This window comes from Diabrotica undecimpunctata, chromosome 9, assembly GCF_040954645.1.
Source record: "Diabrotica undecimpunctata isolate CICGRU chromosome 9, icDiaUnde3, whole genome shotgun sequence".
Lineage (NCBI taxonomy): Eukaryota > Metazoa > Arthropoda > Insecta > Coleoptera > Chrysomelidae > Diabrotica > Diabrotica undecimpunctata.
Window position 1 is genome coordinate 15,479,713 of NC_092811.1, and position 18,824 is coordinate 15,498,536.

Consider the following 18,824-nt stretch of genomic DNA (forward strand, 5'->3'; position numbering starts at 1 on the left):
CAATAAAAAAGTTTATCGGATTTTGTTGAATTTTATTTATTGAACATAAATAAATAGAAAATTAAGGGCTTGATGAAAATCAAAGCGAGAGAGATGGAAAAGAGACAGGTATATTTAATGAAAATACATTAATGTAACCTGCATTTTCGTTGTTTTTGAATTTTCATTGAATTGTTTTAATTCAACCTTATAAATAAGTAAATTTTTTCAATGGTACGTTGACATGTTTATAGAGGAAAAATCAAGAGAACACAAAAAATATTGTAATTGCGAAACATAATACAAAAAATTGAGTGTGCCGGCATGGACCATGAACGTTCTTTTCCAGTACCTTCAAACTTCTGCATCACAAAATGTTTTTTCCTCCGAACTTTCTTCCTGTTCAGAACCTTGTAAATCAGTGTATCAATCAACTTTCTATAGTTCTTCTGCTCATTGCGCCGTCTCCTTTTGAAGGTTGGCGATCCAAATGGCAATTGTAGTTTTGAAAACTGCTGCGCGAAAGATCTCTGCGGATGAGCGGTCAAACCATCTCCTCAGGTCTTTCAGCCACGAGTTCTGGCGTCTTCCTACTGATCTTTTGCCCTGTACTTTTCCTTCCAGTATAACTTGAAGTAATTCATATCTTTCACCTCTCAGCACATGACTCAAGTATTGCATTTTCCTCTCTTTGATTATTCTTAGTAATTCTTTTTGTTTACACATGCGACGAAGTACCTCAACATTAGTAACTCTTTGTACCCATGGAATCCTCAACATTCGTCTGTATATATACATCTCAAAGACATCTATTCTTTTTTCTATTTTAGAGTCCATTGTCCAACTTTCACAGCCATACAGTAAGACAGAAAAAACGTAACATCTGATCATTCGGATTCTAAGCTGTAGACTAAGTTCTATACTTAGTCTACAGCTTCAGACTTCTATAGTTAAAGTTTTCCAAATATTTGATCAAGTGGACAAGGTGTTGTAACTTAGCAGATTTGACCGAAAGTGGGCCGTTTTACAAAGCTTCGGGATGATTGTGGCTAATAACTTCCGAATTTGTGATATTATGAGCTTTTCTTAAATTTCTTTTCGGGTTTTGTTTAACTTTGCATTCAAACAGCGAGCTTGCAAATAACCCAAAATAGGTAGTTTTGTGAAAGATTAATTGAGGGCTATATTTCCTGATTTTCAACACTCAAATAGGTCTCGTAGTCATTGGGCATTTTTTGGACTACTTGCTGAAGAAATGCTTAGTCCAATTCAGAAATTTGATATCTTTCCCACAGTCCAACAGTTGGAACGGTTATGGTGCTACTCTGCTGTTGCGTACGACTTTTCTCCAACGATCGGGAGTTTCCGTATAAGCTTTGTCATTAATTATTCAATTAATTAAACTCATGTTCCGGACGCACTCTATATAGGAATGTCCTCTGATGGGAAAAATTACTTTCACAAACTCAAACCGTCCTTCTATCTGAACTAGATAATGAAGGAACCAAAAAACTGTGTAATTTTTATTTTGCTCTCTACAAGAGTCGCAAAATATTATCATATTTTGAACCCGTCATAAGAAAACAGGGGTAAAATCGGCCAATATATGTACATTAAAGCTTATAAAATTAAGTTGCCGGTTATAGTAGAATCAGATCAGAATTATTCAGAATCTATACTGGAACCAAATGGCAAAGGTGAAGATTGATCAAGACCAATATACGGATGAATTTGAAATCCGGAAAGGTGTCCGCCAAGGCAAGATTAGCAGTTATTACTTGATAGGGTGAATAGCATAGGTAAAAAAATGGCCTCAAAATCAACATTTTGAAAACGAAATATATGGTCATTAGCAGAAACCCTCCAGAAAACCCGATAATATGCATAGGTGACGATCGCATAAAACGCGTGAAAACTTTTAAATACCTTGGCACCACAATCAATGACCAATCGGATAAACAACAAGAGATAAAAACCCGAATACAAATGGCAAGACAAGCTTTTGTAAAATTCAGACCTTCTTCTTCTTAACATGCCATACACCAAAGTGCGTAGGCGACTATCTCATTACTAGAATTCTGTTCTTGGCGGCGTGACACAGCTCGCCTGTATTGTGTATTCCTGTCCATTCTTTAATATTTCTTAACCAGGATAATTGTTTGCGGCCGGCTCCTCTCCTACCTTCGATCTTCCCTTGTAGGATTAACTGAGGTATTTCATATTTTGCTCTTCTCAATATGTGCCCAAGGTAACCAATCTTGCGTTTTTTAATTAATTTAAAGAGTTCTCTTTCCACGCCGGCTCTCTTAAGGACGTCATCGTTTCGAACTCTATCCACCCAAGGTATGCGCATCATTCTTCTTAATGACCACATTTCAAATGCTTCAAGTTTGTTGATAGATGTTTTTTTCAAAGTCCACGTTTCCATGCCATAAAGCAAGATGGACCATATGTAGCACTTGACCATTCTGTAGCGTATTTCGAAATGTAGGTTTTGATTACATAGAAGCGGTCTGAAATTCACAAAAGCTTGTCTTGCCATTTGTATTCGGGTTTTTATCTCTTCTTGTGGATCCGATTGGTCATTGATTGTAGTGCCAAGGTATTTAAAAGTTTTCACGCATTTTATGCGATCGTCACCTATGCATATTATCGGGTTTTCTGGAGGGTTTCTGCTAATGACCATATATTTCGTTTTCAAAATGTTGATTTTGAGGCCATATTTTTTACCTATGCTATTCACCCTATCAAGTAATAACTGCTGATCTTCCAATTTATCAGTTATAATCACTGTGTCGTCTGCATAGCGTAGGTTGCTAATTGGTATGCCGTTCACCTTAATGCCTAATTCCGTGTCTTCTAATGCTTCCGCAAATATATTTTCAACATATAAATTAAAAAGCATCGGAGAGAGTATGCAGCCTTGGCGGACACCTTTCCGGATTTCAAATTCATCAGTATATTGGTCTTGATCAATCCTCACCTTTGCCATTTGGTTCCAGTATAGATTCTGAATAATTCTGATCTCCTTCTGGTCAATGTTGGCCCTATGTAGTAGTTCCATCATGATATCATGTTTAACATTGTCAAATGCCTTCTCGTAGTCGATGAAGGTGAGGTAGACATCTTTTCGTTGATCTAAACAGTTTTGTATTAAAGTGTTCAAACATAAAATTGCCTAGTCTTGTTCCTAGTCCTCCCTTAAAACCGAATTGTGTTGACCCGCTAAGTTCTTCTAGTATCTTATACATTCTTGAGTGTAATATCCTAAGGAAGAGTTTCAGCAAGTGACTCATTAAACTGATTAAGCGGTGTTCATTGCATTTTGTAGCATTAGCTGTTTTTGGGATCATCACAAAGGATGACTGCAGCCATTCTCGCGGAATGTAACCAGTATCATAAATTCTATTGAACAGCTTTACCAAGATTTCGATATTCTCCTCGTCTAGTAGTTTTATTGCTTCTATATTAATTTCATCTGGACCTGTTGCTTTATGCATCTTTGTGGTTCTAACTGCATATTCTATTTCACTTCGCATTATTGATGGCCCTGATAAGTTTTCGGAAGGAAGTTTGCGCGTTGGTTGTGTTGGTCTTTCGTCATTAAAAAGTCTTTCTGCGTATTCTTTCCACGCCATTGCTATCTCCTCTTCTGACTCTATGTATTCGTTTCTGTCGTTCCGTATTCTTGTTCTGTGGTGGCTTTTGTGTATATTCGAAATTCAGACCGCTCCTATGTAATCAAAACCTACATTTCGAAATACGCTACAGAATGGTCAAGTGCTACATATGGTCCATCTTGCTTTATGGCATGGAAACGTGGACTTTGAAAAAAACATCTATCAACAAACTTGAAGCATTTGAAATGTGGTCATTAAGAAGAATGATGCGCATACCTTGGGTGGATAGAGTTCGAAACGATGACGTCCTTAAGAGAGCCGGCGTGGAAAGAGAACTCTTTAAATTAATTAAAAAACGCAAGATTGGTTACCTTGGGCACATATTGAGAAGAGCAAAATATGAAATACCTCAGTTAATCCTACAAGGGAAGATCGAAGGTAGGAGAGGAGCCGGCCGCAAACAATTATCCTGGTTAAGAAATATTAAAGAATGGACAGGAATACACAATACAGGCGAGCTGTGTCACGCCGCCAAGAACAGAATTCTAGTAATGAGATAGTCGCCTACGCACTTTGGTGTATGGCATGTGAAGAAGAAGAAGAAGGTTATAGTAGATATCGTTTGAGGTCACATTGGAGGTTGGTAAATTTTTTTGGAAGTCTACTAAAATGACAATTCCAACATAAAAACATTTATAAACAGACTTGGGTCTCCAATGACCACTTCACGCGGAACCAAATTGACCACGCAATTATCGATGTTAGAGATGGAAGTAATGTGCTGGATGTAAGAAGCCTCAGGGGAGCAGATGGAGATACAGACCATCACCTAGTAAGATCAATAACCAGGTTGAGAATATCTTCAGAGAAACCTAAGGCCAACGAAGCATTGGGACAGTGGAACATCGATAAAATCCAAAATGAGGAAATCCGAGAAAATTACAAACAAGAAATTAAACAACATCTAAATACAGGAGACCAAAGCAATGATGTCGAAAAGCTGTGGCAACAAATGGAAAAATCAATTACAGAGTTAGCAGAACTAATAATAGGAAAAAGCAGGAAGAGAACAAGGAAATGGTTTGATAGAGAATGTCAAGAAAAACTACACGACAGACAGATAAAGCGAAACATTACGCTTCAATAAGGAACAGCAGAAAGTAAAGAAAACTATGCAACTTCACGCCGAGAAACAAGAAAATTAATTAGAGAGAAAAAAGGAAGTACGAACAACAGAAATATGAAGAAATGGAAAGGAATAGGCAACAGTCAAATAGTTGAGCATTTTACAAATCAGTGTCAAACGAAAACAAAAGGCTTCAGACCTAGATGCGTGTCTGTACTCAGAAAAAATGATGAATTAATAATAAATGAAAAAGAACTGCTTCAAACATGACAAGAATATTTCAAGACTTCACTAAACATACACCAAGAGGAAGAACATGGAGAAAATATATATTTTGGGGTGGACCTACCGGTAGAGGAGACCCCAAAATAGATGAAACATTGCAAGCAATTAACAAATTGAAGAACGGAAAAGCTCCAGGCTTTGACAATATACTGGCTGAATTCCTTAAGTACGGAGGAGAATATAGAGTACTACAGCTGATCGTTCAAGGGAAAATAGACAGCAGAAGGGGTCCAGGGAGGAGAAGACACTCCAGTGGCTCCAAAACTTGCGGCAATGGTTCGAATTGTCATCTGCTGAACTATTCAGATCTGCCGTAAACAAAGTCAGAATAGCCATGTTGATTACCAACGTTCGGAACGGACAAGTCACATGAAGAAGAAGACGGAGGAGAAACTCTACATAGACACATACACAAACTAATAACACTTATATGGAACGAAGAGAAAATACCAACAATGTGGCACAATCCCAATCCATAAAAAGGGAGACAAAACCAAGTGCTCTAATTATACGGCGTATAAAATCTTATCGAACATCCTATTAAATAGGCTGACATCGTTTGTAGAAAATTTCATGGGGGAAAACATAGATCGACCATAGATCAGATCTTTACTCTAAGAAAGCTGCTTGAAAAAGGATGAGATCAGATGTGGAATGCAATGGCAGAACTTTTAGTTCCAAAAAAATTATCCAGCTTGTTAAGTTATGTGTGAATAATTGTAGATCCAGAGTACGGATAGGTCACAAACTATCAGAAACTTTCGAAATAAGCAATGGCCTGTAACAAGGAGATGCGCTGTCACCTGTCCTCTTTAATATTATCCTGGAGAAAGTAGTAAGAGCAGCATAACCTAAAACAAAATTACTAACAGTAAATGGAGCAAAATTACTACTAGCATACGCAGATGATATTGACAATGTGGGAACCACAGTCACCAATGTGAAGGAGACTTTTAATAAATTGGAGGTAGAGGCAAAGAAAACTGGTTTAAGGGTAAATGAAGAGAAAACCAAAAACATGTGCATCAACAGATAAAAGCGACGAGATAGAATAGGACAAAATGTTACAATAGACCCATATATCTTTGAAAGAGTGGAGAGTTTTAAATATCTCGGAGCAACAATCACTGCAGATAACGATATCGCAGAAGAGATTAAAGGAAGAATTCAGGCAGCAAACAGATGTATGTACAGCCTCGACAATACTATTAAATCTAAAAGCCTAACACGAACATCAAAAATTAGAATATATAAAACAGTGATTAGACCAGTGCTCATCTACGGGTGTGAGACGTGGACCCTGACCAAAGAAACTGAAAGAAAACTTAAAGCAACCAATACCCAATAAGAACAAATGCTGAGGTTAAACAGATGTGTAAAGCGAGCGATATAGTCCAAGAGATTAAATTCCAACGTCTAAGGTGGGCTGGCCATGTCCATAGACTCCCTAATAACTGCCTTGCCAAGTTAATATGGGAGGCAGCCCCCACAGGAAAAAGGCCCTTAGGACGTCCACGAATGCGATGGAGAGATCTAAGAACAATGGGGCTACCCACTGACCCAATTATTATGGACGACCGTTCAAGATGAAACCAAGTTGTGCAGTCAGCCAAAACCTACCCCGAGTTGTAGTGCTACGAGAAGAAGAAGAAGTCTAATGGTACAGTGTCAGTTGGTGCCAGTGATTCTCTAATTCTTTGCACTCAGAAAGCAGAAATTCCATGAATGGATAAGAATGCTTTGAAACATACTTGCACATCACGAAAGTCTTTATCAGGGCCACTATTAACACGATAGGAATAAAAAGCAATATTAGGTGTCCCTGTACCCACTCGAATTGGTCGACACATAACTGAGAGAACGGTTATCAGACCACCTAAATACCGATTCTGATCGTCGTAGTTAGCAAGTTCATTGAATTTAGTCAAAATGCGTTAACGGTCCCAAAACAACGAAAACGGTGGCACTTGCTGAGTATTGAGAGCCACCACTTATGAGGTGTCCTATATCATGAGTGGTGGCTCTCAGTAGTTTCATAACGCCACGAACACGACCTGTTTTTCTTATTTTTTATCAGCAAACCTCACATCTACATCACTACCATCGCTACCACTACCTTTCATTTTAATCAGTATCTACTTACTAATTTACTAATGTTTAAATAGAATCCACTGGCAAACTAGAACATACCAACGAAGTCGTTTAACTAAGAAAAAGAATCACAGAAATGATTTTCGTTTCGTTAAAAGTAATTTTAACCTAAATAAAGCCCGTTTAAAAGGTTTGCCGTTATTTTAAAAATCCTTTTTTTTTATATAAAAAATAATGGAAATTTGCCCATATATGCATATATTTTATACTCGTACATATAACACATATACTTTATTAGATATTTTTATACTGTGTAGTAAACAACAGACGACAAAACGAGAATTGGTATATATTGGCAAGACTACTGTATTGAGAGTGTAAATTCCGGAGTTTAAAAGAAAAATATCCACACAGCTTTTTGTGACAAACAACTGTTGTGCATGAGTGAATAGAGTCTTTAGAAAAATACCAGTTTAAAGCGGAGGGTGCTGATTTTATATTGTGGATAAAACATAAATATTTTCAAAAAGAAGCTTAAATAGAATTTATCAAAACGATGATATTAAATCCACAATATAGTGCAAGAAACGAAAAACAAATTCTAATTTATAATAATGTAAATAAGTAGAACAAACTACTTTTCTATTAAATTTAACGACTCCGACTATTATGATGATGATTATGACATAATAAATATAAATCTTTACGTAAAAAACAAATCACAAAGTTTTTTTTTAGAGCATCAATTGTTGATGCACTCTTCTTCTTTACGTGCCATCTCCGTGACGGAGATTGGCAATCAACATGGCTATTCTGATCTTAGATGCTGCAGCTCTGAATAGTTCGATTGATGTGCATCCGTACCATTCCCTCAAGTTACGCAACCATGAAATTTTTCTCCTTCCTACACTTCTCTTGCCCTGGATTTTCCCTTGTATAATTATTTGATGTATGTTGTATCTTTCATTACGCATAACATGGCTCAGGTATTGCAGCTTTCCTGTCTTGATGGTTTCCAATATTTCCATTCTTTTGTCGAGTCTTTTGATGCACTGTACCATTCAAAATACCATTTAAAATAAAAACATGAAATTAGCACTACTTTATAAAAAAAAGTAATATCTATTTCTAATGAGTGTAGAGTAATAAAATCTCATGAAGTATTCAAAAGCGCTACAGGGTAATCCGTCAATAATCCGTCAATAAATTCCGTCCGCATTGCAAAATTCTGTCGTTTCATAAAGAGCAGGTAGGTATCACCCTGTTTTAAGGGATTAGTCCATTGTTATCGACAGATAAACACTGAGCCAGAGGCGCGCTAGTGGGTTAATTGACAAAAGAATATGCATTCTTAAAAATCATATTAAAGGAAATAAAAATGTAATACAGCAGAACAGTGTTATTAAAAAAATATAAAATGTAACAATAAAATATATACGAACCGAAATCGGGAAATACTCACAAACATACACGAATGAACTTTACATATTGAAACACTTGTGGGGAGTTTAAATCAATTTATTCACAAAAACTACAAAAACTTTACTGGATACGTTATTACAATTCTACATCACTATAGTCTTCATCCGAAGAACTGTCATCATCCCCTGGTGTTATAATTATAGGGTCAACCACCTGATCGACCAAGTTGTCCAGTTCCCACATTTTATCTTCCTCTTTTAAAACATGCTGGATTGCTTTTTGCCAGTTTTCTGATGTGATTTCCATAATGGCTTGATCAAACAATACCTTGACATCTTTCATTTTAAATGTGGTATTGTGCCTTGCAACATATCCTTTAACTTGTGCCCATATAAGTTCTATGGGATTTAATTCGCAATGATATGGCGGTAGGCGTAGCACAGTTACTTTATACTTTTCTGCTACATCTTCTACGGCATATTTTATGAAGCGAGATTTATATTGTTTTACTACGGCTAGTAGTTCCTTCTTTATTGAATTCGTCTCAAACTGAATACCTTTATTTGACAGCCAGTTAATAATTTCTTGCTTTCTCCAAGCTGAAGTTGGTACCTTCTCTATGCGCCTTGAATGGTAGCTTGCATTATCCATAACCACGACCGAATCAGCTGGAAGAAATTTTAACATTTCCCCGAAGTAGTCTTCGAAGACATCCGAATTCATGTCCTCATGATAATCTCCCGTCCGACACGACTCAAAGCTTAACAAACCTTCTTTTAAAAATCCTTCTTCGCTTCCAATGTGAGCAATTATAAGCCTCTTCCCTTTTCCCGAAGGCACTTTAATACCCGTCGAAAGGCCTTCTATGAAAGCTTGGCGAGCACTTGTTACATTTTTATCTTGCCACATTTTTTGGACTATATAACCTTCGTTTATCCACGTCTCATCAAGATAAAAAATTTTCTTGTGCTCTCTGCGGTACTGTTTTATAGTTCTCAAATATTTTCGTCTCCAGCAAATGATTTCATCACTTTCCAGTAATAGTGCCTTTCGATTGTGCTTTTCCCAGGAAAAATTCATACTTTTTAAAGTTTTCCATAAAAGTTTTCTGGATATCAAAGGAATATCGTTATCTTGGCTTATCTCCATTAGTATTTTGTCAAGGGTGGGTATTTCCTTTTTAAAATAAAACGAATGAACTTTTCTTCGAATGTCACGTTTGGTGTCTTCACCTAAGATTTTTATTGGTCTTCCTGATTTTCTCTTGCATGGACTTAACTGGCCTGATATCTTTCTTTCTCGCAATAATTTAAAAATCGTGGACTGTCCAATTCCAGTCATTCGGGCACATCGCTCAACACTTTCTTGCACAGACAAACTAGGGTGATCGTGTTTTATGCAATCATATACATTTAAAATTATAACTTTTTCACTAACAGATAGCGGAGAATTTTTTACACCTCTTTTCTTTGGAGTAAATGTCGCCATTTTATAACTTTTTCACTATTTCTATATCACAATATTACTGTACGTTTAATTGGTGTAGTAACAATTACTAACTCGAATGTCGAATGTCGAATGATAATAATAAAATAAAAGAGGGATTATAATGAAAGTGTAAGTAAAACCTCATTACGCGTTATTAGTCTTCATGTTGATTTATTTTAGTTCTTAGTAATATTAGGAGGTGCGTCATACCCTTATCAGTTTCTTCTAATGCTTTTATTCGTTCAGTAAGGAAGTGAATTTGTTTTTATAAATAAAAATGTAATTAGCTTTAATGACCATATAATGGAATACGAGTTTGACGAATAAGTTAATCGAAAAATTAAATAAAATTGGTTATCACAAAATATCCAAAATATGATATTTTGAGGTACATCAATTTTTGACGACGAAGTTGACATCCGTCCATTTGCCTACGCCCATGACGACACCGAAATTCAGGCAAATTTTATGACACTTCATGATTTATTACTCTACACTCATTTGAAACCAATTATAGACATTTTATACTGTTTTCTTTTTGTACGTGTCACCTTGTCAGTGGAGAGGATGAGTTCTAAAATTTGTTCTAGCAATTGACCTTTAGATTGTAGTAGTTGTGTGTTTTTCTTATTTGACGGAACCTTGTGGCTATTCTGCTCTATGAGTAAAGGGTGTTGTTTTGATAATTGACTTCTGACTTTTACCAAGTAAGCAGCCTGTGAGACATGTTCACCACTAACAATTACGTTTGGGTGTAACAATTCATTGGAGCGAGGTGTATTGACTCGAGTTATAAACAGGAATCACTCCAATGCTCCAGGTGATCCTTTTCCCCTCTATAGCACTCTGACGCGCTATAGGGGCAGAACTTTTAGCCAAATGCTCTTTATATCGGAGTCCTCGGTAATAGAACTCCAACATGATACTCCATCCGTTATAACGTTTTGCCTACCACATAGGGAATTATTAAGGGGGTTGAAAATTGGGGACAGAAATTACGAGGCTAGAAATAGGGCAAGCAAAATAAACGAAACTGTGGTGAACGACGCTCAGAGTTTACTTGGAGAAACTGGGTCGTGGATAAGTGAATGAAACAATGGGATTGGATTGGGCAACTACAAAAATGAAACAAAGGGGTACTTACATGAATCTCTTGGACAAATGGGCAAACAAAACAACAAGAAGGACCTCTAGCTATTTAAAATAGGGACGCCGCTTCGAGGAACTTCCTGCTGGATGAAAGAAAAGTTTCTTTCTCCTTTCTCTAAAAATTTATTACTGTCTCGCCACAAACAGTTACAAAGTAAATAGTACAAAAATACTATATTAATAGTCACAAAAGTAATACAAAAATAACAAAGAGAAACCCTTACTATGTCCTATCCGTTTACAACATCCGTTTACAAGTTGGAGATAATACAAAACGTACAAATGTTACTGGACTATAATTTGTAGCAGAAATAAATCATTACAGTTAAAAAATTATCCTTTTAAATAAAACTATGCATAGTGGTTAACCTTTTTCTAAAAAAAAACATATGTCAAAACTGAAGCTTAAAACTGAGAACAATTAAAATGACAGCTAAGCCACGCCCCAAGACATATAATTTTAATTATTACACTATAAATTGTTATGAAAGCAACTATTATTAAAAATTGTTTATTTTTAAATCCGTAAAATAGTTTCGAAACACAATTCAGATTTCTGCCTTAATCTGAGCCTTCTAAAAATTGCAAATCAAAGCAGACGTTGATAAAGATGTTAATAGAGACATGGGGAATCTAAAATTTGCATTCCACGACATGTCTCCTTAACTAAGCAGAAATCATTAGCGAATTGGTTTCTTGTACTCATACAGAGTAGATCCGAATAAAATGAAAAAGACAGTGAAGATTTGATTTCACGTACAAATCGTCTATGTATCTGTTTATACGTATTTCGCCTTAATAAGGCTCATCAGAACAGCTATTCATAGGCGTTCTCAACGTGAAAAATAATGTCTCTATTAACATCTTTATCAACGTCTGCTTTACCTTGCAATTTTTAAAAGGCTCATATTAAGGCAGAAATCTGAATTGTGTTTCGAAACTATTTTACGGATTTTTAATCAGATATCGCTATTGCGTCCGTTTCGAAGCCATTTTAGTGTTGCTTCTTAAAGACAGGAAAGATTTATTTTTCACGTTGAGAACGCCTATGAATAGCTGTTCTGATGAGCCTTATTAAGGCGAAATACGTATAAACAGATACATAGACGCTTTGTACGTGAAATCAAATCTTGACTATCTTTTTCATGTTTATTTTTACTTTGAGAATCAAACACAAAAGTTACCTGGATTGCACTAAAACTTCTGGGGGTGGAAACTAGACTTACTAAAATTGCTGGGGGTAGGAACTGGACTTAAAATCTCTGCCACACGAACAAAAACTGCATATTACACTGCGAATTGTGTTAAAACGGCTTCTTAATTAGAACAAAGCAAATTTGAGGTTAAAGTTGGCACACTGGACACAAACCTTGGACTCGGCTTCTTAAAAAACTGGAACCATCGTGGTTATTTTTTCATGGCCAAAATTTCAAACCTCTCTTAACTGCACATAAAACTGCTACTATACTACATTACAAATTTGATGCTAGATTCGGACTCCAATAAAACTAAACGCCTTTAACAGCGGCCGCCCTTACCAAGAGTGTCGCAATTATCTTTCCGTCAAAACCTTCTCAGCGATCTAACTGGATGTTTATTTGAAACGCAATATCGAGCGGTTTCGATAAAAAAAAATACCAAAGAATATGCGTCTGTGAAATATAAACAAACTGTAAAATGGTTTATTATCGACCACGGCGACGCAAATACGATTGAAAATACTTTGGTGTTTTAATACGTACGATAGAAAATAAAATACACTAAAAATATTCTTCGGTGTCTTAGCAAATACGAGGGGATTTCAATATATACTAAGGAATTTTAAAATGCTACAATGTGACTTATTTGCGAAACTATAATTACTTACTTGGCCCTTAAGTCTCCGCTCTGGGCTAGTTCCAGTTCTGAGATTTGGTGCTCAAGGAGTTAGGCTTTACTTGTCCGGTTTTTTGTGGTTTTTGTTAATATTTTTTTGTTGGCTGTCGCCGATTTTTGTTAGTAGTTTTTATAATTTTTTTGGTGACCTCCTGATCTCCTGAAACATAAAATCAGAATAAGTGCATGTATATAAATATAATCAATTTACCTGGGCCTACACTGTATTGTACTTGTCCACGTTTGTTATAGAGCTACGAACTATCCACTTTTGTGTGATGTTGTTGTTATTTTTGTTTTATTTTCTCTTCGCTGATTTTTGTTCTCTTTCTGGTATTATTTGTTTATTTTCTGTCTGGTTTAATTTTATGTTTATTATACTATTTGTTTTTTGGGTCTTCTGTGCTTCCATTGGTGGAAAGCGTCGTATCTCATGATCTCTCGCATTATGTGACTTGGATGGTTCTTCAGTTCATCTAACTTTGTCCAGGCTTTATCTTTCTATATTTCAGTCACTCTGATTTGATGTAGTTCTCTAAATAAGAATCTTTCAGCAACATAGTTTGGTATGTGGGCTGCTTTTCTTAGGCTGCTATTATGTGCCGCTTATAGTCCCCTTTTTTATGGTATTGCATATGTGTCCCCATGCGTAGAATTATAATGTTTATAAATTTAATTTTTGTTTTCATCCTTAATTTACGCTGTTCCTTATGGACGCTTTTGTTATGTTTGCTTCTTGTATTGTGACGTCTACTTTTTTTTTAATGTCAATCCTCTATCCATGGTGACTCCTAGGTATTTTGCTTCGCTTTTCCACTCGATACGGTTGTTTTGTACTGTCAGTTGTTTCTCTGGTTGTTGAAGCCTCTTTTTAAAGAGTACTGCTTGCGTTTTTTCGAAGTTTAAGGCTCTATATTTTAAACTACACTCTTCGATGTTATCTAGCTGTTTGCAGGTTTTATTACCGCTATGTCTATATTTCGATGTTTGGCCGCTATCGCTGTATCGTCGGTATATAGGCTTAGTAGAGTTCCTGGTGTTCTTGGGACGTCGGCTGTAAATATTGTGTACAGCAGAAGTGATAGGATCGCTCACTATGGTACTCGAGCCTCCGTTTCCAATCTCGGATAGGACTTGTCGTATAAGAACCCTGAAACTCCGGTTGCTCAAGTACGAAGAGATTAGTCTCGTCATTGCTTCGCTGTATCCGTATCCTCTTATCAGATATATTTATATGAATGAATTAGTCTGACAAATCGGATAGGCAAACCAATATTCAGTGGTTTTCTCACCAATCTGTCATCCTAAACTTGGTCAAAGGCTTTGTGTACACCGAGAAAAATGCCGATACAAAGTTTTTTGGTATTTAACTTTTGAGTAATGTGTGTACTGATTCCAGTCAACGCAGTTCTAGTGGAATGATTTTCTCTAAAGCCTAATTGTAATTAAGAGATGCTGTTATTTTCTATAGTAAAGTCCTTAAGGATCCTTTCGAAGACTTTAAATAAAACATTTACTAGATAACTATGGTATTGGTATGATGTTTACTCTTTTTAGGGTAAAATATTCTATTGGCTTCTTTCCAAGGAGTTAAAAAGTAGCATGGATTAAGTGAGGTAATAAATATTTTCGTTAGGTAGTTGGTAACGCTCAGTGAAGTTTTTTCACACAGCTTCTGACAATTTTGTCAGATCCTAATGAATTAAAGTTGCCTCTTTGAAAATGATTCCTTAATCCACAAGGAAAATAAAATTCCTGTAGGTGACTGTGTACCAAAATCACTAAAGTTTTATTTAAAAATTCTTTGTAAAAGGTACATAATTAAAAAAATCCTTTCGAACTACATCACAGAACGTTTTTGGAGTAACAAGTCCATCATCAGTGCATTTAGCAGGTGTACATGATGTGGTTCTTCTTCTTAGGGTGCCTGTCCTTACGTTGGCGATCATTCTGGCTATAATGACTTCGTTGGTTGCTATACGGAATAGCTGTGTTGAGGTCTTTCTACACCATGCTCTCCAAGCCAGTATATTCTTCTTCGTCCTGGGGTACTTTTCCTTTAATTTTACCTTGCAAAATGCATTGGAGTAGCTCATATCTGCTTTTATTTCTCATTATTTATATGTCCCAAATACTAAAACTTACGGCCCTTCACGGTGTTGACCAAATCTGCGGTTGTGATCATCCTTCGTAGTACTTTTTCATTGGTAACTTTGTCTGTTCGTGGTATCTTCAGAATTTTTCTGTATAACCGTAGCTCAAAAGCCTAAAGTTTTGATAGAGTTTTTGCCTTTAATGTCCTCGTTTCTACTCCGTACAGAAGCACTGAGTACACATAAAATTAAAGGAGCTGTATTATTTTTTCTAGGATGATGTCATGGCCCTTGAACATAGAGCTCATAGTCAACAATGCACTTTTTGTCTTTCCGATGTGACATTTAATCTCTTCGATATTGTCTCACGACCGATTAATTATAATTCTCAAGTAGTTGTACTAAGAAACACTTTCAATTCACATTTGGTTCAGATACAAATTTGTTCCAGCTATGTTTTTTTTTTCAGGAGTTTTTATCCAGTCCATATGTTCTACTTGTTTCCGTTATTTTGTTCATTCAGTTTTGCATCCCCTCTATGGTATTAGCAAACACTATTGTATTATCTGCATACCGCAGGTTATTTAGCTTGACTCCATTTATTGAAATGCCTTTATCAATATCTTTTAGAGCCTCTTCAAAAATGTGCTCCGAGTACAGATTGAATATCATTGGTGAAATTATGCACCCCTGTCTTACTTCCCTTAAGATTTTGACTTGATCTGTAGATTTTCCATCCATTCGGAGCACTGCTGATTGATTCCAATACAGGTTAGCTATTATTTTTAGATCTTTTCTATCAATTCCTGTTCTCTTCAGCACTTCCATCATTTTTTCATTTTTTCACTTTATCGAAAGCCTTCTTGTAGTCAATCAGGCATGCAAAAACATTACAGCTGATATCTTTACATTTCTAAAACGATACCTGTACGCTAAATAAAGCTTCCCTAGTACCAACGGCGTTTACAAATCCTTACTGATTGGACGCAATTTGTTTCTCGCATTTTCGGTAAATTCTCTTGTCGATGACTTTTAAAAACAGCTTCAGCAGATGGCTCATTAGGCTTATGGTCATATATTCTTCACAAACTTTTGTAACTGTACTGTAACTGTACTAACTTTTTCGCTATAACTTTTACATTTGTAAATATTTTTTGACAAAAATTTAAAATTGGATGCTTTTAAGTAGGATAAATTATAATTTTATACATACTTTAATGTAAATGATAATGTAAATGTTAATATGTTAATATGTTAATATGTTAAAATGTAAATATTAAATATACATTATTTTTACAAAGAAAAGGTATACTTGTTAGTCACCTCAAAATTTAAACGTTTTCGAGATAATCGCATTTTATAAGTCAGCTGCATAATAATATTTGTGCGGTAAAGCCCTGAATATCTGTAGATAAGCATAATTCATAGTTTATTCTTATGAAAACAACTCAAAGATGATAATGTTACATCACAAAAGGCTTTGTTATGGCTGCTAAATGTTTTATTGGAGAAAAGATTCTTCATCTTCTTCTTTAGGTGTAGTGTCTGTATTCAGACGTTGGCCGTCATTATGTTTACAATTTCCCTTTTCTATCGCTTCTTAAGTTTTTATACTGGCGTTGTATAACTTTTTCTTTATTGTAAAATGCTAAAAACCCAAAATATGTGATTTATGCAAGATGGTATACCTCCATATTCTAGAGAGAAGGCAGTGAGAACATACTTAAATACAACTTTTCTGAACGTTGAATTTGTCGTGGTAGTCATATTCCTTGGCAATGTGGTGAGATTTTGATACAATTATTTAATTCATAAAAAATCCCAACAGAATACTTATTATTCATTACACAGTAAACACACAGGCAATTTAGTTCAGCATAATATTAGTTCGTTAGTAAATCAGAATAGTCTATTTGTTCGAGATGTAATTATAGTTACTCGTAAGCTGTAATTTAATCATAGGTTATTCCGTGTGAATATAAGTAACCAATGAACGAGATACATTACAGTTTAATACATTATTTAACCTCTGCGACAAATAAGGTGTAGTTCCACAATATACCATAAGATTTGGATATGTAGCCAAAAGAATATATTCATCCATTATACATTATAGCCACCACGTAGCCCAGAATTTAATCCGCTTGATTTTGGTGTATGGACTCGCATTAAATCAACGTGTTTATAAGAATCCCATAAACATTCGCAACCAACTATGGGAAGAAATAAATACTGCAGCAGTTTCTTTAGAACCAATGATGCTATTTATTATGAGACGATCTTTTATGGAATATTATGACAAATGAATTAAAGAAAATGGTGAACATATCGAACACTTACTTTGACAAAAAGTTATGTTATTTAGTTTAACTATTTCTTAATTTGGTTTGTAAACAAAATGTTTTGATTGTGACTTTAATTTAACTTTAACTTTACTTTGATGTAAAATCCTATTATTCTGTTATTTTGTCAAATCATATTATTAATTATCCTGCTGATATATTTATTTTATTTAATATTTCGTTAACTATTAACTTTAGTTAAAGGTATTTTATACCAAAATTCAGAAGTATTACTGTTTTTGTCTATTTTTCCTTCGTTGCCTGGAGTATCTGCCTTAAATCAGAATTATGCAGCTGATTTTTAAAATGCGATTATCTCGAAAACTGTTGAGTTTTGAAGTTACTAACAAGTATACCTTTTTTTGTTAAAATAATGCATCTTTAATATTTATTGTCATAAATACAGGTAACTTAAAGAGTAAAAAAGTTAAGTGCAAATTTATGCCATATATGTGGCATATGTGGCGCCTTCTATTAGCTACATCAAAATGTGCATCAAATTAAAATTTCTCATATATAAAAGTACCCAGTTGTAAATTTTTATATATAAATGTGTACAAACATGAAAGTTATAGCGAAAAATAAAATTTTAAATTTGCACTTTAACACCCTGTATCTTTCTTAATATCAACATTTTATTAAAGCAATTTGGCTTAAATCGTAATATTTTAAAGTGTAGAATCTACTGTTTGTTTTTGTACAATTACTTAAGGACCACCCTGTATATACTACTTATATTATACTTATATTAAAATCAATGCACAGAACAAATCACAATCATAGAAGTTATACAGCAAAAACAGCACATTGTTTTATTAGTAAAAGATAAAAATTAATAAAACATATTTCAAAATGTCAAGTAATTACCTATAAAAGAATTAATTATCTACCTAAAATTAAGTCACCTAAAATTTAAAATCACACTAAGCACTACTTCCAATTCAATAATATAGGCGGTACCAAAAATGTGTTTATTTGATCCACCCACTGTACCGTATTCATATTTTAATTAGTTGCCTGTAGAGAAGGAGGTTCAATTATCCCTGTCTATAAATGTTTGGATTGGTTACTGTTATCAGTACAGCCGAAAACAAGATATTTATCACCAATAATCGTTATATATAAGTAATTTGTACCAGCATACATTAAGCAGCCAGTTTTTTTATGGTTCCGATAAGACGAGAATGCTAAAAGTGTTTTATATAAGTACATGAAATTTAGTAAGTAATAAATATATAGATTTAAAAATACTTATTCGTTTAATAAAAAATTATATGCTTTTGATTTTGATTACAGTCTGGAAATGGTTCTCGGAAAAACGACACAGTGTGTTCATTAAGTGTGGAAAGGATCT

General features: G+C 34.9%; 1 protein-coding gene and 1 long non-coding RNA gene across 4 annotated transcripts in view; one reads left to right on the forward strand and one right to left on the reverse strand.

Moving 5' to 3' along the window:
• LOC140449583 (uncharacterized) overlaps positions 1-18,824 on the forward strand; it is a 584,439-nt gene that overhangs the window by 270,700 nt on the left and 294,915 nt on the right. The window lies entirely within an intron of this gene.
• LOC140450134 (uncharacterized) overlaps positions 1-18,824 on the reverse strand; it is a 40,952-nt gene that overhangs the window by 18,760 nt on the left and 3,368 nt on the right. Inside the window, exon 2 of the long non-coding RNA XR_011951967.1 lies at positions 13,028-13,195. This is a non-coding gene — a long non-coding RNA (uncharacterized lncRNA). The remainder of the gene's footprint in view (positions 1-13,027; positions 13,196-18,824) is intronic.